General features: G+C 38.2%; 1 pseudogene; it reads right to left on the bottom strand.

Moving 5' to 3' along the window:
- Positions 1–15612, bottom strand: part of LOC127972535 (period circadian protein homolog 2-like) — a 61428-nt pseudogene that overhangs the window by 27573 nt on the left and 18243 nt on the right.

Below are 15612 nucleotides of genomic sequence, written 5' to 3'. Positions count from 1 at the left end.
AATCTAAGACATATAAACTAATCTAACACATAAATGCAGGAAGATCGAAAGTTATGGAAAGATGAGTTTAAGAGAATGGAAATATGGATTCCCAAGTTTACAGCAATACCTTAAATTGCATAGACATGAACAACCATCAATAACGTAATTAGCCCTCGCATTGAGTTCCTCAGTGAGGTTAAAATTATTATTAGATACACCAGTAAAGGTCACAGTCTGGAGGTAAAGTTACTTGCATCTCCTGTGAAGGAGTCCCGGTGAAAGGGCTAGAAGTTCAGTAGTTGCTGAAATGACGCCTTGGGGAGCCCGTGCTTGGGCGTTGGCTGAAGATGCAGAGTTGTGTGGCTGGTTGAAGTTGAACTCGACGTTACAAACTTAACTCAGAACACGAAACTCTCAAACAGAAAAGAAAAGAAATAAAGTTTGACGAGACAAGCTTGGGTTTCTTCTCATCGTGACTGAGTAGCAGCAGGCATGCAGGATGAAGCACGCTGCAACCGTGCTCAAAGAACAGTGATAACTAAACAGCATGGCTAGAAGCTACAAGCTAGCAGTAGCATAGCTAGAGACTAGAAGCAGACATGGCTAATAGCAGCAGCATAGCTAGAGACTCAAAGCAGACACTGAAAGCAGACTAAAAGCCAAGATTTTACGATGTCCTCAGTTTTTAAACTGGCCTGTTGGCCACACCTCAAATGTTGTCTTTACCAATCAGATATTGTCTTGGATCGGGGGGTATCATAAATCATATTTTTATCTTACCAAGCATGTGGTCCGAATTTTCCTGCTCTGGCAGGGTCTAATTTTGGACATGATTCCTATAACACGAATACGATACATGGGACAAATAAATTATTGTCTGAACTAATTCAAGCAAGCAGATCACAATTCAAGGATCACAGACATACCAAACATAATTACAAATCGTTAAGCTATGCCATAGTTATAAAAAAAAACATAAACAATAAGTGATTATAACATGATAGTCAAATGTGTGGGTTACACATAAATGAATATGGAGTGATGCGATGGACTGATTCATTTATGAGTCTTTTTGAGTTCATTCTGGTCCATATATATGTACAAAAGCAGTTTCTTTGCCATTCTCTTGACAAATACTTCTGTGGAGACAAAATCCCTTCCCCCTTAGGAATTTCAGTCTGGTTTTGCTAGGTGGGGGGAAGTCAATGGAAGTGTTTAACTCATGGGTTTCCATGTGATGTCCAGCGTTGCATTTCAATTACGAACAACAAATTTGACACCAAATTTCTCTTCTTCGAATTGAAATTGTAAATAATTGTTCTAGTGGTGTTAATGTTAAAAGCTGTTGTGTGAACAAGTTGGTTGGTCACCTTGCTTGGTTCTTGTGGCACTAGAACTGATTTATTGCTTCTTGAGGAATTCGGCTCGTGTTTCAACGCACAGCTTTGGTAGACTCTTTAATTTGTCTGGTTCGACTCATTTCTGTTACAATAATGATATGCGTTCAACAAGGTAGCCCAATAACCCAAACGACGTAACAGGCAACGACCCTGACACCCCCGAAGAAGAAAAAAACACCAACTTATATGTTAGGCTACTCAGTCAGGTGCTCGCTCACTCAGTGCGGTACGTGTTGGCCAATTCGTTTAACAGAGCAGAAATAGAAGATCCGCCAATAACCAACAGGTCTGGTGTTTGGGTGCACTTTGGATTCCCTGTAAGCCATGGTGATGGCAAGAGAGTGGTGGATAAAAAAACAATGGTATGTCGCATCTACATGACAATAGGGTACACCAGCGGGAATAATAAAAAAAAAAAAAACACCAGCTGGAATACTTGAAACATGTCAACTAATTTACGCCGACATCACCTTATTGTGTCAGCATCTGGGGAAAGACGAAAAAAGGAGAAACATACAAGCAACAAACTATCCCCGCAGCATTTAGGCAGATATTTCCAACGGATTCAAACAGGGCAAAAGACATCACTGCAGCGATTGGTACATTTGTTACATTTATGTTATAGCCGTGGATATGAGACCTTACTATTTACCATTCATTCTATCATCACCATTATAGCTTACAGGGAATCCAAAGTGCACCCCAGACCTGTTGGTTTTTGGAGGATCTTCTTTTTCTGGTCTGTTAAACGCATTAGCCATTTTGCAATGAGCCTTCAGCGCATACTGAGTGAGCGAGCGCCTATAGTGGAAAACGCAGGTTTTAAGAACATGCTTAATGTAATTGAGCCCCGTTACAATATTCCTTCACGAGCCCATTTCAGCCAGGCCGCAATTCCTGCTTTGTTCCAAAAAACATAAGCCCTATAGAGAACCAATTGAGTAAAAACACACTTAATATAAAGAGTTATAGAGTTCCATATAAAAAGTTACATCTTTGTATTTGTTCATAACTACTACAACAATATAACATTTTCATTTTTATAAGGAGCTGTTTTTGTTTTATACAGTATGCTGCCTGCCATAGAAGATGGGTAAAGAATAGCTCCATCATTGTTCAATGTAAAAAAAAGAAAGAAAACATACTTTGTTAATAAATAACAAATTTTTTAAAAATCAAGGAAATGTGTAAAGCAAGTGTGCTTGCTTTATTTACTTATAACAACATATTGTGTAGTTAGCAGGTTAGTAAGTTATCTATATTAACATCTGACCAAGTAACAGTACTGGTATAGAATCAGTATTGGCCATTATACAGGATGTCAGGTATCAGAATCGGATCTGTAAAGAAAAAAAAAGTAGTATTGGTGCACCCCTAAAAATAGGCATTTTTTTTTAATGGGGGTATGTGAGTAGTTGACAATTTGTTTGAATTAATCCATTCAGTGCACTGTGCATTGATAGACTGACCTGTTCCTGTGCACATGCTCCAAGATTGAAGTCTGTATGGTGATGTAAAACTGTAGAACACACTGACATCACGAGGTGTCAGAAACTTTCTGTCTTTGAACTCATCTTTTCTGCAGTTCAAGATCCCTGCAGCCTGTTCCGAAATGTAAACAATCTTTCCTGTTATCAAGGACACTACAACTGCAAAAATATCCTGCAGACACAAAAACACAAAAAATTATAGACATTGCCCTCATATTCCTATGTCATATTATGAGGCCAGGAACTGAGCTGTGTTCAGGTCCAGCTCCAGTCAAGCAAGTCCAATTTATATAACAGATACACGCACATATGTACATTATATGTATGTGTGTGTATATACAATTGCATTAACATTTTCATTAATACACATTTGCGTGATTCTTTTGGCCTTGGTAAACATTACCTATAAAACCACAGCAGAACTTTTGTCCAAACATCCAACACCATACTTTCATTCTGAATGAATCTGCATTTTAAACAAATGTTAAGTGTATGTTTGTATTTTCTGTTTATCAGGAGAGTATCTGAGTTTGCGCGAATGACCAATAATTCAATGGCCCATTCATAAAGAGAACCATTTAATTCATCCCTTGTAAGGATGAACGAACCTCAGATACTTTTTTCTCCTTATAAACAGAAAATACAAACATACACAAGCATCTTTCGAGACACCCCACAGAGCCGAGGTGCAGGAAACACCTCTCTCACATATGTTATCAGTTCCTTCTCATTCCCTTCCTTTCCAATCCTCCCTCCACTTGGTTCACTTAGAAAGGCCATTAGTATAATGTTCTACATGAATGCATATAATACTTACAGTTATGTTTGGTGTCATTTGAATTGTCTCAGGGAGACTGGTACAATTGTCTCAATTTAACAAGTAGGAGACTAATGCTGTGTTCACACCAAATGCGAGTAGAGCGTCTGGCGCGAATGATTTCAATGTTAAGTCAATGCAAAGGCGAGTTTACGCGTGTCTGGAGGTCTCGCGGCGCGAATGAGGTGTTTAGCACGGCGCGGAAGACGCGAATTCACCTCATTGTAATTTGAGCAAATGACGCGAACTGAGCGTTTTGTGCGATATGCATGTTAAGCGTGAATGGTGCTTTTTGTGCATTTAAGCATTTGCGGCGAGTTGAACATTTTGAACTTTGCCGTCAATTCACGCCACGTTAACCAATCAGAAGCCTGCTAGGAGTCACTCATTCAACATGGAGGAACAAATGTTGCTGTCAGTGAGTAGTCAACCGGAGCTTTATGACAAAAGTTCATATTTCTATAGAGACAGGAATAAAAAGGACCTATATATAAACATGTTAATAGATTAATTGAATGAATTCAATTCAATTCAAGTTTATTTGTATAGCGCCTTTTTACAATACGAATCGTTACAAATCGTTAATAAAGGCCAAAGATAAGAAAAGTTTTGTTTTACCCCAAACAAATTATATTTTATCTTGAACCCCTAAAGAAACATCAGAGCCAGCGGCAAATGTCAGGTCTAGCCGAGGTGAGGCTGCTCTCGGCGTATATATGATCACTGAGCTCCAGCTGATCGCAGGGAGCTCATCTCATTTTTAAATAGACACTGTCTTTATAAATAAACTGCATATTTGAGTTTAAAACAACTACATTCCCGCCTGAAATACTTTTAAAAATTACTATTTGTTTCTTTTTGTTTCTTTCACTCCCTGACTGCAGGTGTTGGACAGCATTTTCTCTACTTCCTGTTGGCCTTCTGTAGCTAATCTTAGCTCTGTGTAGCTGTTTTTATTTTTTCTCTAGAATCTTTATCTTACTATCACTCTCTGTTTTTTTAAATGATAAAATATAACTTAATTTACACCATATTTCTGATATTATCGATCAATCTTATCAGATAAATTTTTATTATTCACTTTTATTTTATATCCGTGAGTGCAGTACACCTGCAAAGCGTTAGCACTCGTTAGCTTGTCATTAGCGTTTCATTCGAACCTGTCACTGTTTTCTTTTCTCCTCTCTCTCGCTCCAGTTTTTCAAAGGTTCATCAAACAACCGCAGTAAGAATATTTTATCAAGCACGGTGAGTAATGGCTTTTCCTAATATTGTTATTTGCACCTTGTAACAGAGACAGTGGTGTGCCAACTGCTACAAGGTGTTCAAGCAGTGGCGGCACCCCTGCTCTGGATGTACCGGCCGATGGAGGCGTGAAAAAATGAAGTGACGTGCTGATGAAGACAAAAAGTTGGTGTTTATTCCAAAATGTGAAAAACAAAGATTTTCCAAAATAATTCAAATTATATTTACAGTGTAACTCAAAAAGTAGAAAAACATAAAATAAAAAAAAATACAAAAAATAGAAAAAAAAAAATTGTACAAAGTTTAAATGTACAAACAAAACTTTTGGCTATGTCAATAATTTGACCCAAAAATCAAGCAAGCAACTTTTCCCCGACTCACTCTACGAGCTCCCCTTTACCAGACTGAGAGAAACACTTAAAAAGTATAAGCCCCTCCCCCTAGGACTAAACCATTAAATAATTTATGGTAACAAATAAGTTCAAGAAAGACAAAACAATTAAATAGCAACTTAATTGTAACAAAGGCATAACTATTAGAACTAAAAACATGCAGAAATATACAACCATTTCAAACAACACAAACTAAATTCATTATTATGGTTTACCAAAGCATCAAACAAACACCAATCTCCCCCTCCGGCATGAGACCAATTAAGTGTGCCTTCTATTGGCGGGAAACAGGTATTTAAAAATGGTGGCAATGTGGTGCCTGGGTTTCTTCTGTTTTTTATGAGAAAATGTTCCAGTACGTAAGTATGACTGTTTACTTTATGTAAGTGGATAATTGAAAACAATAAACATTTAACATGTCAACCGGTGTTGTTTGTATTCTTAACAATACACAAATTAAAAAAAAAAAAAAATTGACTCACCAAGTGTTAACCTAAACAAAAAATGGTGAGAACAGGATCAACACTTAAACAATACACAATCAATTACATACACACACATACCTGGTGTTAACTGGTGTTACATTGCGCAAAACAAATATGTGTTGTTGTATGAAAAGTCTATGCATGCCTAGTGTGTTGTGTTCTAAGTCCAGTGCCAGTCTCTAGTCACAGTGCCCCACTGTGACATTTACCCCTCCCTCTCCAGACACCGACTGTGGTGTCCTCGAGAGAAAGTCTGCAGTGTAATTCTGTGACCCTGATCTATACAGCACCTCTTTTGGTATTCCTACTTGCGAAAAGAATTTCAACAAGGCTGAAGCTATTTGCTTAGCAGTAACATCTCTTAAGGGATATGCTTCAGGGTACCTTGTGGCATAATCTGAGATTACTAGAATAAACCTGTTCCCTGTCTGGCTTCTCTCAACTGGTCCAACAACATCTACTCCTATTCTCTCAAAAGGTACATCAATCACAGGCAAAGGGATCAGTGGTGCAATGGCAGGAGTCCGACCAGCAGTGAGTTGGCAATCAGGGCATGTCTGGCAGTATTCTTTAATGTCTGTGTACATTCTGGGCCAATAAAATCTTTTAGAGATTCTCAAACATGTCTTTGCAAACCCTAAATGACCTGACCATGGAATGGAATGACCTAACTGCAACACCTCACTTCTTTGTGCTTTAGGTACAACTAGCCGAAGATCCCCCTCCTTAGTTTGCTTATACAGAAGTTCATGTTTTAACACAAAAGGATCATCAAGTAAAACATCAGCATCATCCTTCTGCTTAACCTGTTCAAAACATGTGGCAAGGGTTGGGTCTCCCCTCTGCAGCTGGGCTAGATCATTGGGAATCACAATGTCTGACTCACATAATTCAGGTTCAGCAACATCCTCGTTAGCCTGCTCTGAGGTGTCAATCAACCCTGATACCCAATCTCTACGTTGTTGTAACCTGTTGTCTTTTGTTGGTCCTGACTCCCTCTCAATATCCGCAGAACTAAAAGGCAAAGTTTGCAATGGATTATCTGGGTCTGGGTTGAGTGTTGTCTGTACTACTTGCTTTGACTGAGCCCTTGTCACTACCCCACACCATTCTGTGTCTTGCAGTAATTCAGCCAACACTGGCATATCTGTGCCAAGGAGTATGGGATAGGGAAGAGTCTCAGCTATTCCAACCTTCATCAAATAAGACTGATTTAAGACCTCTATATACACTTCTGCTGTAGGCAATGGAGTGTTGTCACCATGTACACAACAAACAGTAACCGTCTCTACATCATTCCAGTCTTGTCTGGGCACAAATCTGCGCTGTACTAATGTATATGTACAACCAGTATCTACCAAGGCTAAAACTGGTCTACCATTTAACAAGACAGATCTAACTGGCTGTGAGTTGCATTTCCCGGGGTATGACTGAACTGGATGAGGGACATAACAAAGGCTTGCTGTTTTGGGTTTCTTCAGGGGGCAAAGAGGTCTAGTATGTCCTGGCTGACCACAATGATAACATACAACATCATCTTTAACTACCCTCTGTGAAGTTACAAGCGGAGTAGTGGTTTTACTTTGTGGGAGTCTTAGGATCCTGTCTTGAGAGTTTGAACCCCCCCCCCCAAATCCCTCAGACTTACCCCTGATCGAAGGGAGGATTCCAGCATAGCGGAAGTTTCCTGTTCCTTTTCGGGCTGTGATATATGCCTCCGCCAGTCTGGCCACCTCAGCAGCAGTGATTGGATCATGCTCCTTGACCCAAGTCCGCACGTCTGGGTACAAGACTCTTAGGAACTGTTCCAGAACAAGTGCCTCCATAATATCCTCTTTATTGCTGCTGGAGTAGTGCACCCACTTGCAAAACAGGTCTTTCAGTCCGATGTAAAGCTCATGTGGTGACTCATCCCCAGGGGTGTTTAGGTTACGGAACCTCAGCCTATAAGTTTCTACATTGATTTCATACTTTTTCAATATTGCGGTCTTAACTACATCATAGTCTTGTGTACTTGAAGGGTCCATTGCAACAAACGCCGATCTGGCCTTACCAGTTAGCAACGGTATGAGGTGAATGGCCCAGTCTTCTTTAGGCCACTGGTATACCTCTGCCAGTCTCTCAAATGTCAGCAGATAGTGCTCAATATCATCAGAGTCCTCCAGTCTCGCAAGCCGTGGCTCGCGGTCTAACACCCTTGGCGCTGGTTTGTCGCACCTTGCTCCATGACTGATACGTTCCACATCCAGTTGCATCTGCGTGACATGGTGACTGAGCACTTTAAAATTTTGTTCTCGTCGAATTGTCTCTCTCTCTTGTCGATCATCTCGATCCTTTTGATATTCCATAAAGGACTTGAACATCTGCGCCAGTGCAGTAACAGCAGTATCAGCTCCAACCCCAGAAACCATTGCAGACTGCACTTCTTCATCTGGATCATCCTCAACTTCACTCTGGTCCACATCTGGCCTTGTTTTTTCATCAGGCTGATTCCTTGTCTTTGGTGGCATTGTAAAAACAAGAATGTCCACGTCACCTCAGCGGTACAAAAAAAAACTTCTGACACCAACTGTAACAGAGACAGTGGTGTGCCAACTGCTACAAGGTGTTCAAGCAGTGGCGGCACCCCTGCTCTGGATGTACCGGCCGATGGAGGCGTGAAAAAATGAAGTGACGTGCTGATGAAGACAAAAAGTTGGTGTTTATTCCAAAATGTGAAAAACAAAGATTTTCCAAAATAATTCAAATTATATTTACAGTGTAACTCAAAAAGTAGAAAAACATAAAATACAAAAAAATACAAAAAAATAGAAAAAAAAATTGTACAAAGTTTAAATGTACAAACAAAACTTTTGGCTATGTCAATAATTTGACCCAAAAATCAAGCAAGCAACTTTTCCCCGACTCACTCTACGAGCTCCCCTTTACCAGACTGAGAGAAACACTTAAAAAGTATAAGCCCCTCCCCCTAGGACTAAACCATTAAATAATTTATGGTAACAAATAAGTTCAAGAAAGACAAAACAATTAAATAGCAACTTAATTGTAACAAAGGCATAACTATTAGAACTAAAAACATGCAGAAATATACAACCATTTCAAACAACACAAACTAAATTCATTATTATGGTTTACCAAAGCATCAAACAAACACCAATCTCCCCCTCCGGCATGAGACCAATTAAGTGTGCCTTCTATTGGCAGGAAACATGTATTTAAAAATGGTGGCAATGTGGTGCCTGGGTTTCTTCTGTTTTTTTATGAGAAAATGTTCCAGTACGTAAGTATGACTGTTTACTTTATGTAAGTGGATAATTGAAAACAATAAACATTTAACATGTCAACCGGTGTTGTTTGTATTCTTAACAATACACAAATTAACAAAAAAAAAAAAAATTGACTCACCAAGTGTTAACCTAAACAAAAAATGGTGAGAACAGGATCAACACTTAAACAATACACAATCAATTACATACACACACATACCTGGTGTTAACTGGTGTTACATTGCGCAAAACAAATATGTGTTGTTGTATGAAAAGTCTATGCATGCCTAGTGTGTTGTGTTCTAAGTCCAGTGCCAGTCTCTAGTCACAGTGCCCCACTGTGACACACCTCTTGCCACATGTACAGTTTATCTATCTCTGTCACAGATGAGGGATTCACATGTGATAAATGCAGGGAAATAGTTAGGCTGACAGAGAAGATATCAGAATTAGAGACACGCATCCAAACTTTAATTGAGGTCAGTAAGAATGTTAGGGCTCTAGATACGGCTTTAAATGTGTCTAGCTCAGGGATTCCTGTACATTGTCCGGTTCCAGCAGAGCCCCTGCAGCAGGGCAACTTGGTGATAGTGAGGCAGCGTAGTCATGGGTCAAAACACCGCTCTTCTGTTCCAATCAAAACATTAAACAGGTTCTCCCCACTCAGGGATGCACCCACTGAGAAACCTGACGAAAGTGCTCTTGTTATTGGTGATTCTTTTGTACAGAACGTGAATATAGAGACACCAGCCACTATAGTCAAATGTTTACTGGGAGCCAGAGCGCCTGACATCTTGGCCAATTGAAAAGTGCTGGCTAATGCTAAACGTAAATACAGTAAGATATTTATTCATCCCGGCGCTAATGATGTTCGACTTCGCCAGTCGGAGATCACTAAAAATAACATTAAAGAGGTGTGTGAATTTGCAAGCACGATGTCAGACACTGTAATATGCTCTGGTCCCCTCCCTGCTTACCGTGGTGAAGAGATGCATAGCAGATTGTCATCACTCAATGGCTGGATGTCTAAGTGGTGCCCACAGAATGACATAGGTTTCATAGACAATTGGACGAGCTTTTGGGGCAGACCTGACCTGTTGAAAAGAGATGGTCTTCATCCCTCCTGGGGTTGCGCCACTCTTCTCTCTAGAAATATGGCAAATAGTCTTAGTGTTTATACTTGACTAACTGGGGCCCAGGTCAGGAAGCAGACAGACTGGCTAAACCGACCGTCTGCTAGCTGCCCCACGTCACAGAGGTCAGATAATTCTCAGCACATAGAGACTCTTTCACCAAGATATCACACTATAGAGACTGTGTCTGTTCCCCGAACTAAAAAATACAAAACAACATCCAAACCAAGTTAAGATTAACAATTTAATTGAGGTTCAAGAAATAAAAAAAGATGCAATATGGATAAACAAATGATAAAGCTTGGATTATTGAATATCAGATCCCTTTCTACGAAAACACTTTTTGTAAATAATATGATCATAATATAGATGTGCTCTGTTTGACAGAAACCTGGCTAAAACCTGATGATTACATTATTTTAAATGAGTCCATCCCCCAAGATTACTGTTATAAACTTGAGCCATGTCTAAAAGGCAAAGGGGGAGGTGTTGCTTCAATTTATAACAACGTTTTCAGGATTTCTCAGAGGGCAGGCTTCAAGTATAACTCGTTTGAAGTAATGGTGCTTCATATAACATTATCCAGAGAAACAAATGTTAATGATAAATCCCCTGTTATGTTTGTACTGGCTACTGTATACAGGCCACCATACAGACTTTATTAAAGAGTTTGGTGATTTTACATCCAAGTTAGTTCTGGCTGCAGATAAAGTTTTAATAGTTGGTGATTTTAATATCCATGTTGATAATGAAAAAGATGCATTGGGATCAGCATTTATAGACATTCTGAACTCTATTGGGGTTAGACAACACGTTTCAGGACCTACTCATTGTCGAGATCATACTCTAGATTTAATACTGTCACATGGAATTGATGTTGATAGTGTTGAAATTATGCAGCCAAGTAATGATATCTCAGATCATTATTTAGTTTTGTGCAAACTTCATATAGCCAAAATTGTAAATTCTACTTCCTGTTACAAGTATGGTAGAACCATCACCACAAAAGACTGCTTTTTAAGTTATCTTCCTGATGTATCCAAATTCCTTAGCATATCCAAAACCTCAGAACAACTTGATGATGTAACAAACTATGGACTCTCTCTTTTCTAGCACTTTAAATACAGTTGCTCCTTTTAAGCTTAAGGAAGATTAAGGAAAACAGTTTGACACCATGGTATAATGAGCATACTTGCACCCTAAAGAGAGCAGCCCGAAAAATGGAGCGCAGCTGGAGGAAAACAAAACTAGAGGTATTTCGTATTGCTTGGTGGGAAAGTAACCTATCTTACAGAAAATAATTAAAAACTCTTATTATTTATTATCTTATTATAAATTATCTCTTTTAGAAGAAAACAAACATAACCCCAGGTATTTATTCAATACAGTGGCTAAATTAACGAAAAATAAAGCTTCAACAAGTGTTGACATTTCCCAACACGACAGCAGTAATGACTTTATGAACTACTTTACTTCTAAAATCGATACTATTAGAGATAAAATTGTAACCATTCAGCTGTCAGTTACAGTATCACATCAGACAGTGCACTATAGACGCCCTGAGGAACAGTTCCACTCATTCTCTACTATAGCAGAGGAAGAATTGTATAAACTTGTTAAATCATCTAAACCAACAACATGTACGTTAGACCCTATACCATCTAAGCTCCTAAAAGAGGTGCTTCCAGAAGTCATAGATCCTCTTCTGACTATTATTAATTCCTCATTGTCATTAGGATATGTCCCCAAAACCTTCAAACTGGCTGTTAAAGATGCTAACAGTTTAGGTGAAGGAAGTGAAGATGAAACCATAGCAGATAGCTGGGAGGGTGAAAGTGAGCATAGGTTACATCGAAAGATGACATGTGGAGGGGTAAGTGATGTGTCAGGAACCATGATGGAGTTAAGAGTAAGGAGGAAGTGATCCGAGGTGTGCAGTGGAGTAACCAGTACATGATCAGTGGAGCAGTGTCGTGTATAAATAAGGTGCAGTTGGTTGCCTGATTTGTGAGTAGCAGTAGTTGAAACTCGGTTGAGATCAAAAGAGGCAAGCAGAGTGTGGAAGTCTGCAGATAGAGGTTTATCTAGGTGGATGTTAAAGTATCCAAGCATAACTAGAGGAGTACAATCCTACAGAAAGGTTGAGATCAGCACATCTAATTCATCCAAAAGTTACATAGTGGTCCCAGGGGTAGATATACAACTACAAAATGGATTTTAAGAGGGTAGGTAACAGTAACTGAATGAGATTCAAAGGAGCTCTTGATACCCAAAGATCTGTTTTCCTATTGTCTTTCATGCAAAATTCCTTTTGTTTCAAGAGGTGTTATCTCTCCATGATCAATTCAAATACCAATTGTTAGCTCTTTTGTCTCCACCTTGAGGGATGTTTGTTTTGGTTCTGAGGTACTTAAGGAAATTTTGAAAGAGGATCAGGGCCTTCTGTAGCCGGAATGAGCCCATGGTATGAATTGTGTTCACACACTCCATACTATGTATTTTTCTAAAAGTTACCCTTAGATTCATCTTTGAGAAATTGATGTTTTGTATTGAGTTGATATATTTTAAATTGGCTGTATAATTCGCATAATAGATATTTACCTGACTAAAAATAAATTGTTACATTTGATTTATTCTGACTTACTCTGAAATTATTTTCTCAAGTATATTATTTGAAGGATAATGTTTCTGCAAATCTGCCTCCAGGCTTAAGTGCATACTTGTGTTTGCAAATTTGTACATGGGTAACTGTAGGGGTCTAAACAGATCTAGTATTTAAAACATGGGCGACCTATTAAATGGTATTCGTCATAACCTCTGGCTAATGTTCGGACTGGTGAGTTTGTGATCATGGGGCACATGTAAAACGGCCAACGTGAGGCACCCTGTGCGACATAGATTGGTTAAAATTGTCACCACCATTGAGATCATTGTTTGCTTTATTTGATCTCTTGATCCTTGACTTCATATATTAGATCTTAATCTGTTACAATGTGTGAGGTGATGTGGAGTGAATAGCTATTAGCTGTTTTATATGATGAGGTAGTCGCCGTGTGGTGGCCTGGTTAAAAGTTTTACAAAATCAACACTTAAAAACTGTAGCATACAAGCAAAATACTGCTCTGTTTACAATTTATGAATTTTTAATCTGTAGAATTCACATCACAATTTGAAGGCCAGTATTATTTAGACACACAGAGACATAAACCAGCAGATGAAGCTCAACTGATGAAAATCAACAAAATGTCCATGTTTTTTTTTTATTTTTTTTTTTATACTTTTATTTTTTTTATGCAACACATGTAAAAGAACAGAACAGACAGGTCATTAGGGGTATCACAAACCATTATGTTGTTCATATACAGTTAACTTCATATCAGGGGTTGCTCTCCCAATGGTCTCGGAAGAGAAAGAAAGAAAGAAAATTATAATTAACAAAAAAAAAAAAAAAAAACAGACATTGCAGTCCACTTACAATAACTCACTATGTTCCATCAATACTCCTATACTTTAACCATTTTGACCAGTACTTGTAAAATTTATCCATGTTTAATCTTAGAGAGAAGGTGAGTTTCTCCATGTCACACATATCTTTTACAATCATTATCCATTCTGCTTTTTTTGGTGGATACTCATTCAACCATTTCTTAGTTATTGCTTTTTTACTAGCAACCAATAAAAGTTTGAGAAGGTATTTATCTTGAGTACTAAAATCAGTTGGTATGTTTCCTAAATATATGGTACCAAAGCTGTTCCCAATTTCAAATCCCAATATCAGTTTTATTTCAGTGATTACCTCTAACCAATAAGATTGAATTGCTGGACACTTCCAAAATATGTGAAAGTAATCAGCCATAGAACTATTACATTGTCTCCAACAGAGTGCAGATTCCAGATTTCCATCCTGTAAATATTTTCTTTTTGGAGTAATGAAAAATCTTATAATATTCTTCCATGAGAATTCTCTCCACTGACCTGAGCTAGAGGTAGTATACTGTGTTTTACAAATATTTAGCCATTCTTCATCAGATACAATTATGTTTGCTTCCTTCTCCCATTTATCTTTCACATATAATGTAGAGTTATTTTTAGAAGATTGTATGCTTGAATATATTCTTGATATCATTCTCTTATGAGTTCCACTCTTATACGCATCAATAAAAACATTGATGATATTCATTTCAATTTTTTCATTATTTTTTATATTTTTATTATAATGGTTCCTAAGTTGCAAATATCTAAAGAAGTCCTGTTTTTCAAACATATAGGTGTCATTAAGATGTTGGAAGCTCTTTAAACCTTTATTGGATGAGATTGTACAATATGATGTGATGCCTTTCAACGTCCATTGTTTAAACCTCGAGTCCAACTGAGCAGGTTTAAAATCTTTGTCATAGGCCACCCATCTTAACAACCGTGCTTGTTTCTCGAGCTTAAAACTTTTACATTCCTTGAACCAAATATTGAGAGGAACCATTGTCCAATGGCTCAGTTTGTTAGAGTACTTAATCGCAATGGTTTTATCCCCCAATAAGGAGGGGAGCGGAATGTCCAGCTGGCTGAATTCTAATTCTTTCCATCTTGCATCGTACTCATTGTTACACCAACAAACTAAATATTTCAATTGTGCTGCTTTATAATAATCCTCCAAATAGGGAAGGGACAGTCCTCCTCTTTCCTTTGATAACTGTAGTGTTTTAAGTCTGACCCTAGGCTTCAAATTTTTCCATATGAATCTAGAAATCATTCGATTCCAGTTATTAAACTGTTTTTTTCGGAATCTCTACAGACAGTGATTGAAATAGAAACAATAATCGCGGTAAAACGTTCATTCTAATAATTTCAATTTGATTATATAAACCGAGGGTTAGGGGCATCCACCTGTCCAAATCTACTTTCAATTCTTTTGTCATGGGTTCATAATTTAGATTATATATTTCTGTCACATTTGATGTTTGTAATCATGCTCATATCATCTGGAAGTGGGAGAGGACGCAGGCGTTTGTTTGTTCGCCGCTTCTCCACCTCTGCCCTAGTATTTATTTGTTTTATTTGCTTTATTTTAAAAAAAAAACTTGTTTTATTAGTTTTAAAATCGCAGTTTTAAAATTATTTTGCGAGTATATCACTTAGCTTAGCGAAGCTACAACTGCTAAGATTGTTACGGTGCTTGGCTGACTGGTCAACATTTGGATGGATTTATGTCTGATTTGGCTGTGGATTGTATCACCTTGTCTGCTGACCAAACTGTGACAACGAGCATCGGCTGAATGATCAATGTTAATGTTGGGCAAATTCTAATGGCGTCCAGCATTATCGTCAAATATTCCATCTCGCAGCTGCTGAGTTACAACCAGTGGTTACCTCCACCCTGCATTCCTGTCATAAAACAGCTCGGACTT

Source organism: Carassius gibelio, chromosome B15 (genome assembly GCF_023724105.1).
Source record: "Carassius gibelio isolate Cgi1373 ecotype wild population from Czech Republic chromosome B15, carGib1.2-hapl.c, whole genome shotgun sequence".
In the NCBI taxonomy this organism is placed as follows: domain Eukaryota; kingdom Metazoa; phylum Chordata; class Actinopteri; order Cypriniformes; family Cyprinidae; genus Carassius; species Carassius gibelio.
Note: the sequence above shows the minus strand (reverse complement) of the source record. Positions and strands in the feature narration are given on the sequence as shown.